Source organism: Hermetia illucens, chromosome 5 (genome assembly GCF_905115235.1).
Source record: "Hermetia illucens chromosome 5, iHerIll2.2.curated.20191125, whole genome shotgun sequence".
Taxonomy (NCBI): Eukaryota; Metazoa; Arthropoda; class Insecta; order Diptera; family Stratiomyidae; genus Hermetia; species Hermetia illucens.
In genome coordinates this window covers 60,181,531-60,206,213 of record NC_051853.1, presented here as the reverse complement: position 1 = coordinate 60,206,213, position 24,683 = coordinate 60,181,531, and the positions used below count along the sequence as shown (strand labels likewise).

Genomic DNA, 24,683 nt, shown 5'->3' with positions numbered 1-24,683 from the left:
GTAGGTGTATATCAAAAGGTTCATTCCATTCCGCTGTTGCTTCCACGGCTGCTATGTTATTTCAACTTCATAGCGAAAATATTATTAAAGTTATATTCCTGTTGGCGTGGCGTAATACTCCGCCATCTACATCACAGATACAGATTTTACTAGCAAGAATTCAGAGAAACGTCTTCAGGCTCGGGGCATGGGTTCAACTGACGCGATATATAAACAATAGCGCACACATACCCCTACATCCTACAGATATATTTGAATTCACTGTGCGTTCATCTATTCATATTGTTCCAAGCCCAAAACACCATAACTCTATCGGTGGCGCTCTACATCAAGATATCCTTCCTAAAGTATGAATGTTCATTGTGACGAAGAAGTGGGCCGCCCCCACCACGCCACCACGCCACCCCCGGAGTGAGATAAGGTGATGAAAACAGAAGCAAAGTGGAAACTTTGCCCAGGATTTCGTCCGGTTGGCGTAAGGAGAACGTGGGGTTTGACAAAGACCCGTCGTGTTTCTGTTTTGTAGGGCGCAGAGTGAACTCAAACTCCGTCCTCTGACGAATAATTCCAAGGAGCAGAGCAGAAGAGAATATCCAGCAGAAGCCCTGCAGCTCTAAAACACGCTTCGTACACTCACTAATTGCACATTCTTGGCATAGTTTCGTTTTGCTATCCCTTTTCTTCCGCCATATATTTACGAATCCTACTTATTTTCGGGGGCAAGCTTTGTTCGTTGCCTGTGTTTCCTTTTATGTCGTCAGCTTTCTAAGGGAGATTGTTGCTTTGTGGCTTCAGCATTTTTACTTTCAGTGAAATTATAGTTTATACGTTTTTGATGGTGATGTTATAAGATATATTAATTATTGAATTTAATATTAAGGTGGGCTCCAGGAATTAATATTCTTGATGATGAGAATTTCAAATTTGGTCCCGGGTTCTAAAAGGTAGTCCTCCAATAGAATTAGAAGGGGAGCGCTGGGTAGTGAATGCATCGAAATTTCTTTGTAAATAAGTGGAAATTTTGCGAAGTTTTTGGCAAAAAGGATTAGGATATCTTGCAATCTTTTCATACATAGTTTCTTTGGGTTGGAGCAAACGATAGTAGAATATCTGATGGAATTGATAGTTTGTTCTTCCATCATTCCTTTCCTTCTTTCCTGTACGACCTCCTCTCTGTATTATACCAAGGTTACTGCTTTTGCTTCCAGTGCTTACTTTTAGATAATTCCTTCATTATCGCGCCCAAGTTACATTTCAAACCCACCTCTAATTTAAAAAGAAATTCAAATTTGCAAGAGCTAGAAAGTACAATCAAATAAACAATTTAATTTGAAAACCAAAATGCAACCCAGATGGATGATATCAGCAATAGGAATCATGTCCAAATTTTAGATACTAAAACTTCCAGATAATATTGCAATTGCAATTAAATAAATACTCACATGTACTTGTGAAGAGAAACCTTCAGAATAACCAGGGAATATAGTATCTAGAAGATTGATTTAATTGGGAACAACCTTGAAAGTGAGGGATGGAATAACAGATACTGTTAAGCGTTATGAAAACTTGAAACCTATCGGATATCGGAGTCGGCTCCAGTAACGAAGTAAATATAAGCAGAGCACATCTTACAAGAACATTGAAGGAGGCAATGTTAGCAATTGAAATAGGAAGATGGTGAAGCTCTAAAAGGTCGGATCTGATAATCGGTGCTTGAGGCTTAAGAGCACCTGCATTATAGAAAAATAAGACATAAATAAGTAGGCGGAATTTTGTGAAAAATAAAGAAAAGATAGAATTTTGAAGACCGATGAAGCACCTCAGTTACTTCAGATTCAATGAAAAGGCGAAATCTTGACGAAAGTTACAATGAGTTTAGTGCATGCTTTCCATTGGTTTCCATATAAAGACATCAATTAGATGTTATTTCAGGACGAGATATTTCCGAAAAATAGTTACTGTTAACTTCACATCAACTTGAAACTGATATTTGAAAAAAGTACAAGACGACAGTACCAGAGCATTAGTATTCAGGAGAATTGGCGGTCAAAGGGTAGTATAGGTCCCAGAGCGAAACGTGGATTGGTACCCACAATGGAGCATAACACCTAGGAAACGCCTGCTGAACCAACACCAACAGCTCTACTACCAAACCCTATCTCCACTTTCACGTGGTGGTCGCTGGGAGTTCTTTCTTTATGAAAAACTGCAGACGGAGAAGGATGAAAGCGGTCCTCCAGGTTGGGGGTTGGATAGGGCAGACAACCCTACACGGAGCCTCGGACAGGATGGATCTTAAAACGACGAACCCGACCACGACAACGGATTAACGATTTGCGCATTTTCTCATGGAACGTGTGTCACTGGACAGACCGAATGCTGCTGTGCAGGTAGCCGATATCCTGTCTCAATACAAGGCTTCCTGGAGAAGAGTCGCTACACCATATATTATAGCGGACATCCAGTAAACCAGGTGCTCGGAGTAGGTTTCTTAGTTAGCCAAAAAATGAAACCTGCTGTTATCTGCTTTGAAAATATAAGCGAAAGGCTATGCACTTTGCGTTTGCGAGGCAAGTTTAGAAATAGACGCCTAATTAACGTTCACGCTCCTACAGAAGAGACTGCAGAGTCGGAGAAGGATACCCTCTACGAGGCAGTTGAGCGGACCCTTGAAGCCTGCCCCAAGTATGATATCAAAATCATACTTGGAGATTTTAACAGTCAAGTAGGGACGGAGTCCGTATTCAGGCGATACGTCGGTTCCCATAGCTTACATAGGGATACCAATGATAACGGATTGCGCATTATCCAGTTAGAAGTATCACACGAAATGGTTATTGGAAGTACCTGGTTTGCGCGGAAAACGGTTCACAAACATACGTGGACCTCTCCACACGGGACCACTTTCAACCAAATTGACCAGGTGCTGATTGAACGCCGTCACCTCTCAACGCTGATGAATGTCAGAACATATAGGGGGGCCAATATAGACTCGGATCACTATCTCGTTGGCATGGTGCTCCGAGCTCGAATTACGACACCAACTACTTGGCCCCAGTCGCAAAAAACGTCGGTTCGGAACGGCCGGTTTGACGATGAATGTAAGCTAGCAACGGAACGGAAGAATGCCGCATACCGAGTAATGTTGCATTCTCAAAGAACGCAGGCACGCGTAGAGACTTATCACAAACTCCGTCGAGCGGAGAAGCAACTTCACAGACGGAAAAAGGAAGCCTGGGAGAACCAACAAGCCTGTGAACTAGAAAAGTACAGGGAGCAACCGCACCAGGCGCGCAAGTTTTACCAACAAGTCAGCAGGATGAAGCTTTATACACCTCGATGCTCATCCTGCCGAGACAAAGAGGGAAATTTCCGACAGAATGGGCATATTAGAGCGATTGGTTGAGTACTTTGATGAGCTACTGAACAGCGAGAACATCGGCGAGTTGAAGATCCCGCCAACTGAAGACGACGGACAAATACACCATCAAGTATAGGAGAAACAGTCCGTGCAATTCATCGGCTTAAAAATCATAAGTCGCCAAGAGCCGATGGAATTACAGCCGAATTAGTTAAATATGGAGGCGACCAGTTACACCAACCAGTTACGCCAGTTCAAAATTTGGTTCGTTTTGTGTATCGTATAGATGAACATTATACTGTATTCGGTATTGCGGGCTCTTCCTAGCTGATTCTGGAGTTCTTCGTGAAATGTTCAAAGACGTGTATTAATTTTTTTTTATTTGTCCAATGTCGATATGGAGGGTTCATGACAATAGAGCCCAAATGGTCCTTTGTTTGGGAACTGTCACTCTGTCGGAGCCCGAAGCCGACTGGAGATATTTTTTTCGCTAAAAACTGTTTCGTAACGAACACTTTTGTGATACAAAAGGCCTGAAAACATTTTTCTGCTGAAACTTTTGAAACAGATCATTTAGGACCGATGCACACATGCTGCAAAAGATAGCAGGACAGTGCTTCATTTGAAAGTAGATAAGAAGAAATGCAGGACAAATGCTATTAGCATTTACACAGAACGCCGATGCCTATTTGCGGCCAGGGTTACTCCTGATAGTTATCGAGATTCTGGCAGGTACCCATGGCACATGCGTTACCCCTATACTCCTGGTAGGTATCGAACTTACACTGAGGAGCCTTATATGTACGGTCCTTTTTGCCTAGTGGTTACTTTGTTAGGAAGATTGAAAAGTACATCCTGCTTGCTAGTAAGATTAGCAGCTCAATTTCATCTTCTCGTTTCTATCTTTATTAAAATTCATCCCTAGATAAAACATTCCATTTTTTATATAAAAAGCTTGGGAAAATAAAAACCAATATTTTCCTCAAAATTCATCATCTCCTTCTGCCTAACCCAACAAGGCTATAAAAAGTTCGGAAAGTTCGCACAAAAAGCCAACATTTTACATATTTCAATTTTGTTAATAATGTTGAGGTTTGCACCATACTTTCCATGATCTTAGCCGGTTTCAGAAAGTACTGGTCAAGAAATTTAATTTGATACCTCCCGCGGCTATATTCAAAGAAGAAGAAACTCGAGCCCGGCTTACCACGATCGAGAGGAATGATCCATGACTGATCGCATACTCAATCGATGTTTCTCCTGCCTCAGATCTCATCAGCATTCTTTGGCCATAATGATTCAGAATACACCTTCGAGAATACACCCTTAAAAACATCTGCACATCTTTTATGTAACCACCTAATCGTGCTAAACACTAGGAAGCACCTAGGACCAAAGTAAGGAAGTGAACGGCAAGCAGGGGGTTCATGACTTCACTGAAGCAAATGAAATTACAAGACGAACCATGGGTAAAGAACCAAAGGGCAGCCTGGACACAAAAACTCTTCTTAACGGAAATCACTACTGTCTCAAACACCACCAGGAAGACTTGTCGTCCCACCTGGCCGACGTACGGCATCGTTCCCAGAACAGTAACTAATTCAATCTCAATGAAGTGTACTAAGTTAACCAAACTTAACCCCAGACCCGTTGGAATCCATCTACCAAAGGAAAATCGTACGTTATACATTCAAAACACAGATTATGAGTATCCCATTATAAAGTTCGCGAGAAAGTTGGCGACAGCTTCACTTTTAGAACGGGCAGAAAAAACCGTTTATCTCTGAAAATAACCGAGAAAACAGCCTGTTTCTGTAAAAGATCCTGCTATAAAAATCTTCATCTCTTGGTATTTAGTTTGGTACTGCAGGACGCCGACTCTATATGCCCCCCTAATCTGTAAACAGGTTGAATTCATTTTCTTAACTTTCCTTGTATGATGTGTATTACGTAGGAAAAAAATGTTTTGGTCTTTCATCGTATCGCGTTCTCTAACCTCCTTCCTATTAGAACAATTTGATGACATAAAATACAACAATCGCAAAAATGAAAATCTTATCTTTTTTCTTAAGTCTAAGTATTCTCACATAAGGGTCCCATTTGGGGCAGAGACCTAATGCAGAATGCAAATTTGGAGAATTCATATTTCTCGCCGTGGTTAGTGTATATACTTTTAGTACGTCAGACTATTCACTTCCATGAGGTCTTAGGACACAGCATAGTAAACCGTACATCGATTCAAATGAACTACAACAAGATTTTTCCCACAGTAATTTTCTTAGTAAATGTAGCAAGATGTGCACCAAACTTTTCTTTATCATGCCCTACGTTATGCTTGATATGACGACAAAATATTGCATTACTAGGATGGACTAAAGTCTCCAAAACGTAATATACTATTATATTGTTAATTTTAATTAACAAGACATTTTAAGTACCTATTTTTCGATCTATCACTCCTTCCCTTGGTAGTCAACGCCAAAGAAGGCCACATTCGGGGAAAAACTGTAATCGCTCTTTGCCTGTATGAGGAGCCCTTCTATTCTCAACTCAACGGTACAGAATGTACCGGCCATTCTGTACCTGCATGAAAATTTCCAATAAATTGCATGTAAAAGGCAAAGGGATCTAGGAAGTGTGGTCAGATCTCCTATCGGGCACGCCTCTAAGTGATGAAGAAGAGACTTTACTTTTTGTACATTTTAAAATTGCGCATGGACAAGTGTTTGCATATTTATTTCGCATGTAAGGACAAAATTTATGGTCCAAAGGCTCAGAATCCCAGAGCCAGGAAGCAAGCGGATTTTCACCTATCAACATTACTTGGTCATAGTTTTCCGACTGCGGATAAGATAACCAACGCGAATTTAAAGCAAAGAGCATCCATAGCAAAGGCGATGAAAGACAAGGGGACAGAACTAGTTGACGAAAATGGTTACGGTTAATCACTATATTCTTGTAGGGGGAGGGGGGTGGATGTAGGCTAGGAAATGTACCCATTCATGATAAGTTTCCGTATTTTGAGATATCCTAAATATTAAGGATATAGAAAGATATCAACATATCCCCTTTCTTCTCTACTCTCAGTACCTTATCTTCCCCCTCCTAAACCGACTCTCATCTTTCCATACGCGTTGTGTTGTGCGATAGGAGGTAAACTCAGAGAAGTTGCATGCACACTTTCAAAAGCAAAGGAGTAGATAAAAAGGTCAGTCCGATCAAGACTCATAGAAAAGAGGCTGATGATTTGAAAGAATTATCATTCATTCAGGTTCCCTGGTCGGACCAAAACGAATCCGAAGCGACGTGCCCAGAGATATCGTATCCTGCACGAATATCCTAATTAGAACGGACACCTCTCGGAAGTCTCAATCAAAGCCCTTCCTCCAGGAAGAAAGCGCAACCAGAGAGGTGCAACTGGTTCCTCGTTGAAACCCCCTTTGGTTTCAGCTGGGGGTGGAGTGTTGTGGCTTGTCGTGTCGTGTCGGACGCATGCACGTTCGAATTGCGGTGCCCACGACGTCTGGCGGTCGGCGAGAACTGTGCAGGGGGTCAAATTACTCTACTGTTTTGGGATGACTCGGAGATTGTCCATCTTCGCAGACCATGTGCCCTAATTTAATCGGCTATTGTCCGATGGTAACTCTCGACGTAAAAAACGTCCTCAACTCGGTGGGGTGGAAAGAATTAAATAAGGCGATAGAAAGGTTGCTTTGTTGCGACTCAAATGGGAGCCTTAAAGAATATCGAACAACCTGTGGAGTACCACAAGGACTAATCCTAAGCCCTGTGTTGTGAAGCAATGTATAACAGAGTGCGAACGTTATGTCCCCCTGGCGAGGTCATTTTCATTAGATTCGCAGATGACTTTGCAATTACAATCGTAGCAAGCTACGTTAGCGACGTCGAAATCTACATCAACGAAGTAAATTGGCGAATAAATTCGTGGTTAGAAAATACTATAATGTCACTCACAGAGCACAAAACAGAATTTGTGATGGTCAACAAGTGCAGGAAGAATATGTCTATCAAGATTAAAATCGGAGATCAAATTATACATTTAAAGCCTGCGTTCCAATATCTCGGGGTGATTTTCGATCAGAAGTTGAATTTGAAGAAGCATCTGCAATATGCATCGGCTCCTTGATCGCTAGAATGCTACTGAATATAGGGGGCTCAAGACAACTCATTTCAAGGGTGGTCACTTCGGTGTTATTGTACGCAGCACCTGAGTGGGCAAATGCACTGGGTAAGATCAACAATAGAAGAAAAATAGAAGCGTGGTATCGACTTGCGGTCCTCTGAACATGCTGCGCTTACCGAACGACACCCAACTACGTAACATGTACATATAATAGCTGGGATGATGCCAATCGATATCTTGACGACAAAAATCCTACGGATTCACGAACCAAGTTATGAAGCTGGTGAAGCTAAGGCCGTTCGACGGCAGTCGGCAAGAAATCTATCACTGGTAGAATAGCCAAAAAGATGGGACGAGAACAAAAAAGATACTGGACTCATAGGTTGATACCGAACGTCGAGAGCTGGATTAAATGAAGGCAATGTAACGTGGACTATGACTTGACTCAATGTTTAGGTTCACATGATGGTTATCGAGGATACCTTCACCGATTTGGTTATGACGATTCACCTAACTGTTCGAGATGCTTCCATTGCCCAAGGTTTGCATCATACAGAACGGAAATTGAAGCAGTAGCCAATACAAACTTACCAGCAGAGTTGAGTGTTGAGTTCGATTAAGGTGTGGAAAGCGGAAGTGTGGAAGAAGAAAGAAGAAGAAAATTTGAAAGAATATCCACGGAATACTGCGGCAGAGAAGTTTACAAGGAAGAAAGAGAACGAGAGGATCACCATCACGAATAACAATTAAATACTGATCCAGCTCGACGATGTAATACCATATAGTAGTCCCGCGAAGAGAGTGGGTGGAGAAGGAGGTGGTTCTAGTGGGAAAAAGTCTCAGATAACCGTCTGGCAGAAGTCGGTGGTAGCTCTTGAGGCTTTCCACCTACCATAAAAAACACAACAGACAGACAGTAAACCGATTTTAACAAGGTTCTATTTTCAATAAAAACTTGAAAAGACAACGATTTGAAAGAAGCTCTTATATGTATTTCATTCTGCAACTCTCCCGGTAAATAGGTCATAGCAAACGCTCTAACTATATAAAATCTTTTGCGTCAAACTTGTCAAGAATGTAGCTCCAAACTAGTTTCTTTTATTTATTTTGAAAACTTTTTTATTCGAAGCATCAACTGGTGATAAGGATTGATGAATATTCTACGAAATATGGAAGCCAAATTGTAGAGTTTCTATTCAATTTCCCACATGATAAACTACAATGGAAAATAAAAAAAAATTACCATTTATCCTACAGGTTTCAATAAAAGTTTCCTTCAATGCACATCCCCGCAAGACAAATTCATGAAGTCACCCCCACTTCTGATTTCAGTCTTTGCTCTCCTTTATCAGAAAACGTATCTAAGTGAGTATGTACTAGTTTTCAAAGTTGTCAGCAGGATTCAACAATGCAAAAGACAACAACTAACCTGGCAAATGTGTGCTGACATTATCTAACCCATACCCAACAACGCCAACCTCATGAAAGTTCACCAAAGTAAAGAATATCCCCCAAACGACAACAACAAAAGTAGCGTTTTCCCAGAACTCCCTTTCAACCTTTTACTGCACTTCAAAGGATAATTTATATAAGGTACAACTTTACAAGCTCAAGATTGTTACAGCAACAATAATTGTATGTGTATAAATATACATCTACACGTGTACACGGTCCCTATAGCTTCACACTGAAAGATATCTCTCTTTAAACCTCTTCGCAAGATACTTGACATTAACATCAAAGGATTTTTAAGGTTTTAATTTACTGAGAAAATGACGAGGAATCACTGAAGCGATGTTATAGTTTGTCGTCGTTTTATTGGCGGCAATGGTGATGTGACCTAGAAGCTAGCTCGTCTATAATTAAAAAGGAAGGTTGGGTTGAGTCCTTTGACAGGGTGAAGGGTGACTTGTGGGAGTGACGGGAAGGGCAGGCAAGTTTGTCGACCCACATTCCTTTTTGAAGATGTGTTCCTTTTTTCTCATTTCTGGGTCGGGTTTGACCCTAAAGCGTATAAAAGTAGGTGGTGAAGGTGCGTTGTGTTTTGAAGTCCTGCTATTTTAAACATTTAATTTTGGACTAATTATCAAGTATTAGCGGTAGCACGGAGGGAATGGTTTGATCCCAGATGATGGACTGGGTGCTATTAAGGCCACATCAAAGTTCTATGAAGTGCGATACTTGTAACCGAGACCATTAGTGGATGCTCTTTTATTAATCAAACTTCAAAAGCAGTAGCAGATGAAATGCGCATTCTTTATAGTTATTTGGTTTCTGCAATTCAGCGGATGCTTGTTCCAGTTTTCTAACTCCAGGCTGAAGAAAGAAGCAGATCGAATTGAACTTCAGCACCATAATTGAAGCATAATTTCATCTAGTTCCAACCACACTTAGTGCACATTCTAAACTTCTCCTTAACAGCTTCGATCTAGCGTCTATTATGCAAATCTAATTGATTCATTAGAAAACGATGAGACCGGCAGTAATAAAAAATCAAAAGAATTGATTTATCTGTGGACGCTGCAACTTCCTCATTGCTCTCCAATCACCACAATGCACAGATTCATCTTCAAGCTACTGTTGCAAGTGGTGACGACAATTATTGTTATGCTGGTGTTAATACCACTCGCCTTCATAATCATCATCAGCATCATCTCCAGTTTCATTACTAAGGTTCAATCCCTCTTCGCTTGGTGTCCAACAGCCACTCGAGCTCCACTTCACCCTGCAATCTACTTCATTACAGCCGTAGTTGCAGTAATTGTGGCTGTTGTTGTCGTCGCCTACCTCACTCAATCATTCATCCACCGCGGCCTGGTGTTTGGATGTAGATTCACCAGCAATCAAACCGCATAATTGCCGAAGTAGTAATTGAAACTTTGCCTTCGCGGGACTAGGCGAAACTGTGCTTTTCCAATAAACTCCATGCGATTGCACTCTGCAATGAACTTGGCAAAATTGTAATTTATGTAATGGCAGCGTTTTGCCGGTTTCGTCGTTCTAGTATTTTTGCGATACCACCGTCGCTACTGCTACAGCTATTGCTGGTGAATGATTTGTGAGATGAGATGGGTCGAAATGATGGCTGGAGTATGGCAACTGAAAATGAGCCCCAAACTCCACACGCGGCTGGATGGAAATGAAACAGCAAAAATTTCAAGTAGTAATTATTTGTATCCTCTATTGTCGATGCTCCTATTTTCCAGTGATTACTTCATTTTGGTGCCACTGTGGAAGCGGAGCTCTATGGCTCGATTGTACAATGCGATGATTTGCAAAAATAACCCACACATGAGAATGAACACTTGCCTTTTCGTTGCGCTGGAGTGGATTTAGGAGGCACGCATTGTCGTCTGAACAAGTTTTTGATGTCATCCACGCTTGATAAAGTATGAAAAGCACATGCAGATTTCGGTTTCGATGTCATTTTCGAGTGACTACGTTAGAACTACGTTGTCTGGGAATGATGAGCAGACGTGGTGGACTTAAGTATTGCAATTAAACTTGCCAGGGTTAATCATGAATATGAAATTCGTAACAAGAAGCAAAGCACTTGGGAACCATTCTACAAGTGCCCAAGTTCCCGTAGAATGTTTCCGTACACTTATAACGGCCAAATATTCAATAGATCATGTTCAAGTTCGTATGACATCAGGAGCTTCCGCGCTACGAAGACCAAAGAGAGCGAATTGTACAGGCTTCTCTATTATCCCCGTAGCTTTAGGTATTTCGTCGTATGCCTCTATTCCAGGCCTACCTCACTCAGGCGATGCCCCAAAATAACTAGAAAACCATCGCTAGGGACCTTCCAGTTGGTCCAGTTTGATGCATTCGTCACATTCTCAGCCAAGTCAATAAACAATTTTATGGTTTCAATCGTCAAATCGCTTCACCGAAAACAGGCCACCGGTATGAAAAGCTTCCAAATCATTAATTAAGTCACCCGCTGCAGGACTTTCGCTATAATCTTTGAGGGTGTTTAGCCTCAATGTTTCCCAGCTTTAGATACCAACACAAACTTCTGCTACTCCTATAATGATGGTTTCTGGGCTTGAAGTTTGATTTGCCTATATCCTAGTTAGTTACTTATTCTGTAGAAAGTTCTCTTTGTGCGATAATTTAACCACGCCTCTTCAAAAGTTTGGTGGTAAATCGCTTTCGTTGAACAGCTTGATGGTTTTCCTATTCGGGGCCTTGCAGGTTTCTTACAACTATATACAAATACATCACCTGTCATAGCTGACACAAAGCTGCTTCATACAATCCCATCTTTTACCAGTCTAATTCGACTCCTCTAGGGTTCACTTGGTTCACGTGTTTAGAAATACAAGTCCTGCGCAATCCTTCAGAGTTGGACGTCGAACTAATTTTATTTTTCCGTTCCAGTTATCAACTATCGCAGTTCTGAGTAGCATCAATTATTTAAATCTGTCCTGATAACTCCTCTCAAACATTTGGACTATGTCGATGACATCTGCTTGCTTTCGTTCCGAGTCTCTTACCTTACTTTCAATTTGAAAAAGGAGGCAAGCAGGGTCAAACTGAACATCAATTCCCACAAAATCAAGATTCTAGTCTGACGGGTCATTGCAGTCTTCATATATGTCTATTTTGGTAGCATTGTCGCAGCTGATGGTGGCACCGAACTCACTGTTATCCAACCTATTAACGGGGCTTTACTGTTTTTTCAAGAATTGGCAAAGTCTGCAATGGAAAACTACGCCAGCGTACGGGGCAAATGACCGTGGACGTGTTCATTAAAAGACGGGAGTGACAGTGGATAGATTATCTATACTTTAAGAGAAGGCTACAACATCATTGATGGCTACGTCACGTAATAGGATGCAGCATTGAAGAGTGTTCAACGAGTGGATGAGGAAAGTCTGGGCTTCTCAAGGCCTGGAAGGAGCTGAAACACATTTTCATGAACCGGGGTGATGGTGCGTAACCATCGTTGCCTGCTATTGCCCATTCAAAGGAAAGTAACAACCATATGTATCATCTTGCGAGATCGACAACAATCTCATCTATTACGCGGAATGAAGCACCTAAATGATGACAACGTGGGCCTAAAATTACGAGGATCCTTGTGACTACAGAAGTTGCTTGAAGTTACTCAAACAATACTGGTTGCCAGTTTAAAGTTTAATCTCCTTGGAGCAATTACCACATTAGGCGAATAAGGTTCTCGCGAGCAATATAGGAAATGCATACCCCTTGTGTAATTAAGTATTAAAACATAAGGCCTCTGGGGGCTTTGGGGACTGTTCTGCGGATGACTTCGCAATAATAGGTGCAGGCCTCCTGGGCCATTATGGGCTTTTGGTTAATCTACAGAATGTGTGCCCGGAAAGCTCAGTGGTTAGAGAACAAGGCTGTTGTACGGAAGGTGGCGGTTCGGACCCCACTGGTGGCAATGGAATTTGTACCTGAGTCAAATCAGGGTTATAATCTCGGGGAGCGCAGTGCCTCCTACAGGGTACTGTAATTCTGTAGTGTACCGTTACTGTCTTGAATCAAGTGCTTTAACACACTTCAAGGTCCTGATCCAATTGGATTGTTGCCAACGATTATTATTATTGCAGAATACGCTTTCGATAGACGCCACAATTACCTTAAAGTCATCAAGGAGAATGTTATCCTGTTCAGATAATATTCTTTCCATTATTTTCAAAAATATTTTCGACAAACAGTTTCACACACTTCTCCAAAAACATAGCGACATTACCTTCAGTGATAGTTTTTTCCTAGTCAGTGGAACGCAGTTGCCCTCCATTTTTTTAGGGTGCGTCCTTTGGCACCTGAAAAACTTACTGTTGCGAGAATTTGAGTTTCTACTCCAACAGTGTATTTGTCGTGCTTCTGGTAATTGTTGGTTTTCGATTTACACATAGTCCCTAAACAAAATGGACAACGGAGACCTTGCGGAGACTACCGTAAATTAAATTCTCAGATTATTCTAGACCGACTATGCTGTCGTACGGAAGGTCATGGTTCAAATTTCACTGGGGCAGTATGATTTATATCGTGACTGGATATCGGATACCAGTCGACTCGGCTGTGAATGAATACCTGAGTCAAATCAGAGTAGTAATCACGGGTGAGCGCAATGCTGACCACATTGCCTCCTACATGTTACTGTAATCCAACACCGTTACGATCTTGAAAGAAGTGCTCTAATACATTTCAAGGGCCAGATCAAATTGGGTTGTCCCGCCAACCATTATTATTCCAGATCACGAACCACTACCTTTCATCTAAGATTTTGCGCACAACTGAACAAACTGATAAATATTTTAGATGCAACTTCCTTTGATATCCTGGAAGGCCGACAATTCTGTTTAGTTTATTTGGATACTGTTTTGATTGCTTCTTCCTCAAAGTCTGAACATTTAGAACAGTCAGAGTATTTTTTTCAACGTTCATTTCATTTCGACCTCATCCTTAATGTTCAAAAATGCAAACTTCTGCAATTAAAAATGAAATCAGGCAAATTAAAAGCAACAGTCGATCTACCAAGAACTTTTACCGAGAGCTGCATATTATAATGTAATTCACCAGTTTTGAATGCGTTCCTGCCTAAGCCAAAACCAAGGACTCTCATATCATTGAGTCGTTCTCAGTAGCTACTTTTGCCTTTGAATTTATATTTTTGGTTTTCTCTCAAGTCAAACGTAGATAAAACGTCTCCTCGTCAACTTCGACACTTGAGTTATGCCTGCCAGTTTATCTCTGATATTCAACACTTTTTTGGAAGATATAACACTTTTTATCAAGAATTTTTGAAGTCGGCTTATCTAGCCTCGTGGGATTTAAGCAATTTGAGAAGCTCGGAAGGATGATACAGATCTCCAATTTCAAATATAAATTCAACGAATTTCTTATTTTCAGCTCGAACTGTCAAATATTCTGAGAAATATCTCAAAAAAGGACCTGGGCTAGGAAATTTTGATATTTGGAGGAAACAACTATATTGTGAATATTACTTTTAGTTTGACAGAGGTGTAACTTTCACCAATACTAGACTTTTCTGATTGACCTCTTTTCAACATAATGAAACATCTTTTTTCTGCATAGCGCATCTATATGCTTTTAGGATCGTGCAATTTTATAAAACGATAACTTTGGTTGCCACACTACTGAAATATGAATGACGTAGGACACTAGGAGATACCGATACTACTCAACGAATATGTACATCGAGGATTCAACAATTATCGTAAATATTTCGTTAGTCATTAGTCATTACTAATAAGACCTTGCTCCACTTTCATTACTCTGGTCTTCCAGGTTTTAAACCCCGGGTGCTGCCATTCATACCTAAAGCTTGGAAATGATTGGTCGTACCTCCTACCCAGGATCACAAAAATACACCCAAACTTACTGATAAGACCATTAACCAAAACCAGTCAATCCCTAAATAAGACATTGCTTCAATTATTTCGCTCTCATGTCTCAATGCACCATTGATTGGCTTCCAACTGCTATCACTACCAGGAACAACCATGAACGCCTGCTGCCAAGCAATAATCCAACAATGCTACACTGGGTCAAAGGGTTAATAAGCTTCAATTTCAATTCCAGCTTCGTTGTCGATTCATTTCTTTCATTTGGGCTTAGTCTCTCTGCTCTTCCCTTGCATATGAGTGAACACAAGAAATGTTTCAATATATCATCGTGCATGGAGCTCTCATGTGTGGTCACTGCGTCCAACATATGTACGTACAGTTAAGACAAAATGGACAGATTGTCTGCAAGTTCGCAAAGTTCGGAGTGTATTGGACGATTATATCTATACATTTATTATTAGAATAATGACAGCAGAAACGTCTGCGTTGACTGAAAAGACTATGACAATGGTGGGACCGGCTAAGAATCACCACCGCCAAAGGGCAATCCGTCGAGGAAAACATAGAAATGAAGAAGAAAGTATGAATGATGGGAGACATCTTAACAAATGAATGGGCATTTGTTGAGGGAAATTAAGGATAAGGAAAACAAGTGTTGAAAACCTTGGACTATAGCTACTTTTTACACAAGAACTCGAGCTAAGACTAATAATTCTATTTAGAGAATTAAACGTTTTGTATATGATCCTCGCGAGTAATATTGAATTTCTTAGCGAGTTTTTCTCTTTTTACCTATTGGTGGCCACAGTAAATCGTTTCCTTTGTGAGAAACGTGTAAATGATTTAAAAGCCTATTATATGCAACATGAACTCACGGAATAAAGAGACTATCAGTGAACAGGGTTTTTAGCCAGACGCAGCAATATTTGGTTTACAGATAACGACGTGAAAACTATAATTAGAATTTATATCTTAAAGGATTTCTGGGTTGGCTTCCGGGTAGCATTCTCTACGGCGCTTCAAAAACCACGTAGTCGTCTTGGTGGAAAATCTGGACTCTTGCAAGCAAAAATACTTGCGAAAAATGAGCTGCTATCCCCGACCAGAAGTGGTTCAACTAGCAAAGCACAAAGGATGTTTTAGGTAGTGTAAGCATAATCAATCATCTCACTGGCATAAGGGAGAACTTCCACTCTCCTTTTGAGCAGCTTACCTTCTGACGTTACTGAATCGAATAGAGATCAGATTCGAATTTGTGACTCATCTTATGTGACAGCTGCAACTGTCATCACTGGAGAAGGATTCGCAGAAGGAAAAGAGACAATGGTTCCTAATACTCTGCTCGAAGTGTGTTTTTCCAAGCAATTTCGGGTCTGTGTCAATTGCAGATTTTTTTTTGAAATTCTCTTAAAATAAGATAATACGTCCATTTTTCATTGCAGAAAACAAAAACCAAGGAATTTTCCTACCACATCCACGTATACATCCCCCCAGTTAATCATAAAAGGACTGCCTGAAGAAGTGCAAATCAGCCATCAAGACTACCAAGAGGCGATCCTGGTTAGACTATTGACAGAACCTTGAAAGGAGCCCATCTTTTCTTAAAAAGTCGGTAGTTTCCGGCACGGAATCTTCTGGTGAAACTTTGAATCTGTTGGTTCAGATGCATTTCCCTGTCAGCGAGAAGCACCGTGAATCCGAAACTTGCTTGCACTCGCCCCAGTCGTGCGTGACTATCAATTGGTAATTGCCGAGGATAAGATCGGCTGGAATATAAACAGCTCCCCCGCATAAAAACCTCCGAGTCCAGATGGCATAATGCCAGTCATGCTACAAAAACAGCAAGAAAGGGTTGCGTCATGGCTTGCCGAGATTTACCGGAGCTGTATCTCTTTGGGTCCACACCACAGTCCTGGAAACACGCACGAACGTGTTTAATACCGAAACGAACAGGCAATTTGAACACTGCAGCGAGAACGCTATGAAGGAAGCTTTGACCAGTATTGCATTGGAAGGAAATCTTACGCAGTGGATAATATCCATCCTAAGGACCAGATCAGTTTAGTCGGATTTAGGAGGTAGCCATTTGATCAGAGCTGTAAACAGAGGCACATCCCAGGGTGGCGCCATCTCGTCGGTGCTCTGGTTAATAGTGATGGACGTGGTGGCGTATGCCGTTTTTGGGATAGCTCTCCCCTCTTGGTCGTCTCAGGTCACTTAGGATGGTCTTATGATCATCGCCAATCCATTTTTTGTCATCATAAATGGCGCCCACCGTGGGGCGAAATTTTACGGATATTGCACAGGAGAGAGGTGAAGGTGGTGGCGTATGCCGATGACTTGGCGATATTAATGTCAGGGATTAATAGACCAGAGGTAGCTTTCTCCCAAAATACAATTTTTAATTTTAAATGTAAATATATATTTCGGGAGCGACAACCCCCTTCATCAGTACAAAATTACCCCTAAGTGGCCTGAGATGACCAAGAGGGCAGAGCAATCCCAAAAAACTAAGAAGACTGCGATTGACCATGAAGTTCCGCCCACAAATATTGAAGCTCCATCGAAGTGCTCCGTTGACACGTACTTACACTCTTTTTTGCTAGCCAGGCTCGGGAATGTGGGGGTCCTTTGAGCACTTCCATCCCTCACACGTCATTATAGCAGAATTCACGTGTCCTTTCCGATGGGTGAGTGCACACCGGATCCTGAAAAATCAACACAAAGGGTATCCGCAAGAGCCTATCGAGTGACCAACACGCGATCTAAACCTGAGAATAAAAAAATAACCGCTCGATCGCACGCGTGGAGCCGTAAAACGCCAGATCCGAGTCCCGCGACCGAAAGGGAGATCCACGACGGATCACATCCTCGATCAATGTTCTTCCTGCCTCAGATGTATGATGAGGCGCGGCCTTGGAGGTTTCTCCCCTGCCTTGGCGTCCTCAGGCCATACTAATGGAGGATACCAGTGTTCACGACGAAAGCAAAAAAAAAGAAACTTCCACTTGTCTGCCATCAAAGATCAAGAATAACAAATCTCGTCCGCACACAACTTCCCAATATAGTTCACCATGTTCGGTTAATAACTTTGCCAGTTTTCAGACTATAAAGTTGCGGTAATGGAGACGAAGATGCTACGTTGGACTAGTGGCGTCACACGTTTAGATCACATCCGAAATGAGGATATCCGCGCACATCGCAAAGGTTGGTCTGAACATCGAAGTCGATGGTAAACGACCAAAAGGCAGACCTAAGCAACGGTGGCTTGATACGCTGGATGGGGATTTGAAAGCCTCGAGATTGCACCCAGATCAGGCATTCGATAGATCCAAATGGCGAAGCCGATCACGATGAGCCGACCCCGCTTGTGAACGGGACAAAAACTGAAGAAAAAGAAGAAGAAGAAAGTTAACCGAATTTAAAGGAACTGCAATTCTCCCTGATGGAGAAGGAAAATCGCGGAAAAATCAAGCACTGACTTTACGTTTAAACAAGTCGGAATACCGGAAGCTCGCGCTTCGGGTATAAAGGTTTTGTGTTCATCTTATGTAAGAAACTTCAACGCACATTTTTCTGTCCGTATATAGCAACAAATCCAACATAATCCTTCATATTTTTCCTAACTACGAGACATACGTACATATTACAGCCATAGATATCACGCTCACCCTAAACAAACAAACTGCCTATTACCGAATACTGTACACATATATGCACGTATATAAATTCGTACCCATGTTTCCGATTTACTTCTTATATCTATTTGGATTAGACACTACCTGCAAAGTTCATTAGCACGCATATATTATATACCTACATACACACATGTCTGGCTGACAAATAACTAAAAAACTAAAACAAAATAATTCTCTGCGACCCAATTTATAAGAACTCATTTTGTTGTGGCATTGACGAATTGATATGTGATGATGACGTCATGTAGATTGTAGAGTGCACGAAATTCACAAAAAATTGTAAAGTTTCACCCCCTATAACTTTGTTAATAATAGTTGGATTTTCTTCAAACTTGACCAAACTGTGCATTATGTTCTTCATTATACGCGTGCCAAATTTTGTACTTCTGGGATGAACATAAGGGGAGGTACCGAGTAAATTTCTAAAATGTAGAAATATACTATTATTAACTTTATTTGTGCAGATATCGGAACCGGATATATTTTGAGGCCTAGATTTCGTAGAGATGCACCACTTTGATTTTTTTCAGATTTTTCGGTTGGATAGGTTCTGAGAACGAGACCTGTTACACTTTTTGTGGGTCATATTTTGAACCCTCAATCCCCTATGTTTCATCTAATATCAAATATTGAACCAGATTCGAAAAGTACTAATTGAGACCTTTCATTTGATACCCCACATGGCTACATTCTGTGAAAAAAAAATTTGCACCCTCCATTCACATGTATGGGGAGCCCCCTTCTACTTAACACAAGATGGCGCCACTTACTGCATGTAAAGGGATCACCAGATTACATACTCTCACCAATTTTCGTGACAATCGGTCTAGCCGTTTCCGAATAAATCGGGTGTGACAGACAGACAGACAGACAGACAGACAGACAGACAGACAGACGGACAGACGGACAGACAGACACCGTCTCGATTCTAATAAGGTTTTGTTTCACACAAAACCTTAAAAACCAACCAAAAGCTAACAATTTGAGACCGCTCCACATTGTGAGAACTACTGGAAGGGGGCGAACAAAAATGGAATCTTACGCACAAGAAATTTTCACTCGCGTTTTCCAAGAAATGCAAAGCCTCCACGCGTCTGTTTTTCGTCCTTAATTTACAAGCAGCGCCGAAATTAAACCCACATTCCAACCTGGACAATTTGCGATCCCAAAGCTGCAAACGTACGACTCCCTCCAAGACACCCAATTAACTCCTCCGTCCAGCTGATCAGTTGTCCATCCATCAGCCTATCCCGATCTCGCTAATCATCAATATAAAAATACCTTTTTAGTCGCCTCAACCACAAGCAAAGCGTTAGGCCTGCGTCTAATAATTTGTGATCTGGGCAAGTTTATGTGAAAGGTCATCGTTCCTTTTCGACCGGTCATGCAATATTCAAAAATTATCATTATTTACAAATTGACAAATTTTTCAAAAGATCAGTTCTAGAATTTAAGAGAAAGATAGCAGGTGGTAGGTTTTTGATAAATGAAGTGAAATTATTGATTTTAAAATTTTAAACGATTGATATAAGTGAACGTCAAGGTGGAAAGTAGGAAATTAGGAGTGTATTGGGAAAGGTAAGGAGTGTTAAAATGGAAGAGCAAGGGAGAATATAACAAATTATTACATGCATTCCCTTTTAAAATGGTCTCTGGAAAAGGCGAATGTAGTACTGCACATTTAGTAAAGCTGCGGACAGAAGGAGTGTTAGGAAAGGTGTACCTGTCGACCGCAAAATACAGACTCGGCATAAATTCAACCAAAACGGAAGTAATGCTACTTAACACCAAGACGGCTGAATGAACAAAAATTGATTCGTTCCTCCAATGCAAAGTAAAGTAATAGCTTGATAGGATTCAAAGAACCGCAGAGAGGCAGAGCACGCAAGAAAGGCGCGGTTGCGGATCTAATGGATGGGCGAAGGGAGAGACTAGAGCCATGTCCAACCCGCGACGACAGACTCTGCGATGACAGGAATTACGGGGCGGTTTTAGTGAGTAAAAATCACACACGTTGGCACGTGCCAATGCTTTTGGAAGATTTCCACCTTCGAAAAAAGACAGATAGACAGACAGACAGACAATAAACATTTTGACAAGGTTTTGTTTTACACAAGGGGGGGGCAAACTTGTAGCTCCCAAGTACATTGCTACACGGAATTACGGTCGACTCCTGGCTAGAAGCCAGGGTTTTTCATGGGAGTATTTTGTAATTAAGACTCGTTTTTCCAATAGTGTAGCACACACGCTGAGAATTATTTTCCAAGTCTCAGTCGTTCCTGGAACGCCATCACTTGTTTTTCGATTAAAGGGCTTGTTGATGGTACTCCCTCTTATCTCTCCTAGTTAAAGCATATCCAAACCTACAGACATTAATATATTCGCAAGCAAAACAAAACAACTGCTAACTACTCCTACTATTGTAAAAAAGCACATCACTTCGTCGGTCGTTTGTAACCTTGGTGTTTCAATAGGTTTTTGCACTTTATGACCACTTTCTGAAACCGGCTTTTGCGTGATTTTTTTCCACTCCTTAAGAGTAGTATTGCCACCAATAGTGTAATTCGCAACACTTTAAGACCTCTCAATTTATCTAACCCCTCAAGTACTCTTGTTTTGTTCGAAGTATGACGAAGTAACATTTTTCTTTTTTTATTCACCGTTGACATCTTAAGAAAATAAGCACTTACTTCATTTTACAAGTATAATTTCAACTCGCAAATATACCGCTTGGTCATTGTATCTGTGTTTCTTCATGAAGGACAATTTCGATCGAGTTTGAGAGAGAGTCGGATTAGAGAGGTTCTATTAAACTGTTGACGGCTTCATCTGAATTCACCGGGCGAATAATTGTTGGGTTCTACAGGTCGGAAGAGACTAAGCCTCTTTGAAGGACCAAAGGTATACATGGGTTATAACTGGAGCAAGTCTGATTGAGATGCATCAAATAAGAGTGACGAGTGACACAACGCACCATTGGATGTAGTTGTTTTGGAGACCTTTCTCTTGAACTCTCGTCACAATGCAAAGATTTAAAACCGTGTTGGTTTACAATAACTCCTGCTCAGGACTGCTAGCAGTGCCACAAAGCGATGGAACATACCAATGCCAAATTATTAACATCACAACATCACAGTCCTGTAACCATATCCTTCATGCTGTTGCGAGCAGCCTATGTATTCGATGTCACCTCCAGCTCGCTATAGGAACCTGGCCATTAGATTTATGAAAACCGACATCAATGTCGAGAATGAGAAGCGGAATCCTTTTCCAGCACAATACACTTGGCACAAGTGCGAGGCAGGGTAATGGGCTTTTACAGTATCATCAGTAATGCTAACGTTACCTATTGTCTACGTACCGTATCGTAGCATATCTGGAGGATACTCCATACTCTTCACATACAATATAATATCCAACTGGCAAAAGGCTTTTATATGAAATTCTCTGATGTACCTATTAAAATGCCCACAGATCTTCTCACGTCCTACAGAATCTGGGCTTTCGTACACGACAGCAGCCGTGGTATTCTGCTGGAACGATGTACGCCTTTTGTCTTAAACAAAATGTATTTTCTCTATTCTGCTCCGCTCTATTCTCCTCCATTCTGTTCTGTATTTCGAAAACTCTAGGATCTGCGGTATTAGGATATTTTGAGTATAACTAGAACGTCGGGTATAGTTGGCAAGGATAGGAATAGTACGACAGGCATGTCCTATCCTTAAACAATCAACATCCTTCGTCTTTGTTCTCCAGAACACTGGGTATATTGGGGAGGATGTAGCAAAATATATGCTCAGTGTTGCATATATACAGTTATCTTGTCACATGATAAAATTAATTACTTTCCAAAAACTCGGTAGAAAACAATATGCCCGCAATATAAATTACCTTCCTTTCGACTTTGAATGACTTCAAACGAAAGAAAATCCACTTTAATGCGGTGGAAGTGGAAGGTGGAGATGAGAGAGAGGATGGAAACTAGATACATGGCTACTGGACTATTTGGGGATACTAAAATTGTGTGTCTTTAGTCAGACAAAGTTATTTGTTTGCTGGTCGTTAAGTAATAAACGATGGTGCAACCAAGGATGTCACGTCAAGTTCAGGTCAGGTGTTATGGTGAAAAGTATATCCTTATTCTGGGGGAAATATTTATTGGTCTCAATTTATTGTTGGTGATTAGATTGGGCGAAGTATTTGTGTCGTTCAAGTTTGTTTTGTAATAATTTATGAAGTTCAGTTTAATTCGTTATTCGATGTGGATAAGGTGACAGGACTTTCTAATTAGCCTAAACAGATCAGTCTAGGCGGAGTAGTAATTTAGTATGTGAAGAAATGAAAAGTCTCTTCTTGGTGTTGGGTCCAAAATCGGGATCTTTGTTCTCGAGGCAGTTGTCTCTAGCTTTCTAAATTCAACAAGCACCTCCTCTAATCCGAAAATCTCAAAGGCACCTTGATGTTTGTGTCAACCCAGTCTTCCCATCATTTTTGTCTTCAGAGTCTACTTCTTTGAAATTGACCTTCCACTGCGTTATAATAACATACGTTGTGTTAACGAGTAATCGGCCTCCTGATTTTAATTCCACTTAGCATGTTAGCTGCCCGGATGGCACAAATGGCTAGAGCGTTAAGCTGTCGTAGCGGAAGGTCGCCGTTCAAATCTCACTGGAGACAGAGGGATTTGTTCTCGTGACTGAATGTCGGATATCGGTCGACTCTGATGCGAGTACCTGGGTCAAATCAGGGTAATAATCTCGGGCGAGAGCAATGTTGACCACATTGCCTTGTACAGGCTATCCTGTAGTGTACCGTTACGGTTTTGAATTAAGTGCTCTAACACACTTCAAGGCCCTGGTCCAATATGGATTGTTGCGCCACCGATTATTATTATTAAAGCATGACTTTATAGAGCGGTTAAATTGTATTACAATCCCAGAGTGAAACGTGGATATCCACGATCTAGCATAAAACCTAGGAACCAATGCCAACCGTTCTACTATCAAACCCTATATCGGCCTCCACGGTGGTGCTGATCGTTGGGAGTTCGATCTTAATGAAAATGCCAACGAAGAAAAATGAAAGCCAGTCTCCTGCACCTAAAAACGGGGTACCAACGGGTCCTGAGCATTAAACATTGCGCAGAGTTGACAATCTTACAATGAAAACCACATGTTGCAAAGCCAGAAAAGGATATTCATATTGGATGGATTTTTCAATGACAGACCCGTCAGAAAAGAGGCTGTTCGAATATAAGGCAAATCTCACAACGTGGCAAGGAATGTGCTAAAGAGGTTTCGGTTTTCTGAAAAGATCCACAACATTATATTTTATAGTGGTCATCGTGTAAAGTATGTGCTCGGAGTAGGGTTCCTAGTCAGCCAAAAAATGAAACTCTGCTGTTATTGACTTTGAAGATATAACCAAACGACTATGCACTCTGCGCTTGTGTTACAAATTTCGAAATAAACGCCCCTATAGAAGAGACTTGTAGGAAGTACTTGCTTTGCGCGGAAGGAGGTCAACAAATAAACATGGGAGTCTCCAGACGGGCCCACTTTCAATTTAGCTGCCTCCCCACCCCTGTTAATCGAACGCTACCACTTGTCAGCCGAGATGAATGTCAGAACATATAGGGGCGTCAATCTAGACTTGGATCACTATATCACTATCATCGTGCTCCCGGCTCCATCTCGAATCTCCTCTGACAATTAGGTGAGAGTTAACAGCACAACAAACAAACACAACAAATTCCTCTGTAACAAATATAAAGGGGAAATGGATGCCGCAATAATAGAGGCAGCTAACAGAAGCGCTCATGAAACGTAGATAAATAATCTTCACAGTTACCTAAACAACGTTAGCATTGGTATGGTCACAAACATATTTGCCCCCAGTCGCAAAACAAGTCGAAACGACATGTTGCTGATGTAATATGTTAAACTAGCAACGGAATGGACGAATGTTGCTTACCGGGCAATGCAGCAATCTCAAAGAATGCGAGCACGCGCAAATGGAAAGATTCGGTATCCCGACTAATGAAACTGATAAGGTTGACCCTGATCAATGTGCACGGCCAGAAAAAATCAAACAACGACCTAAGACTAGGGGATGCCTTACAGATTCGAGAG

The 24,683-nt window shown here is 41.2% G+C and overlaps 1 protein-coding gene across 6 annotated transcripts in view; it reads right to left on the bottom strand.

Annotated features, from left to right (window-relative positions):
• LOC119657760 (protein scalloped) overlaps window positions 1-24,683 on the bottom strand; it is a 323,480-nt gene that overhangs the window by 39,690 nt on the left and 259,107 nt on the right. The gene's annotated exons all lie outside the window — the stretch shown is intronic.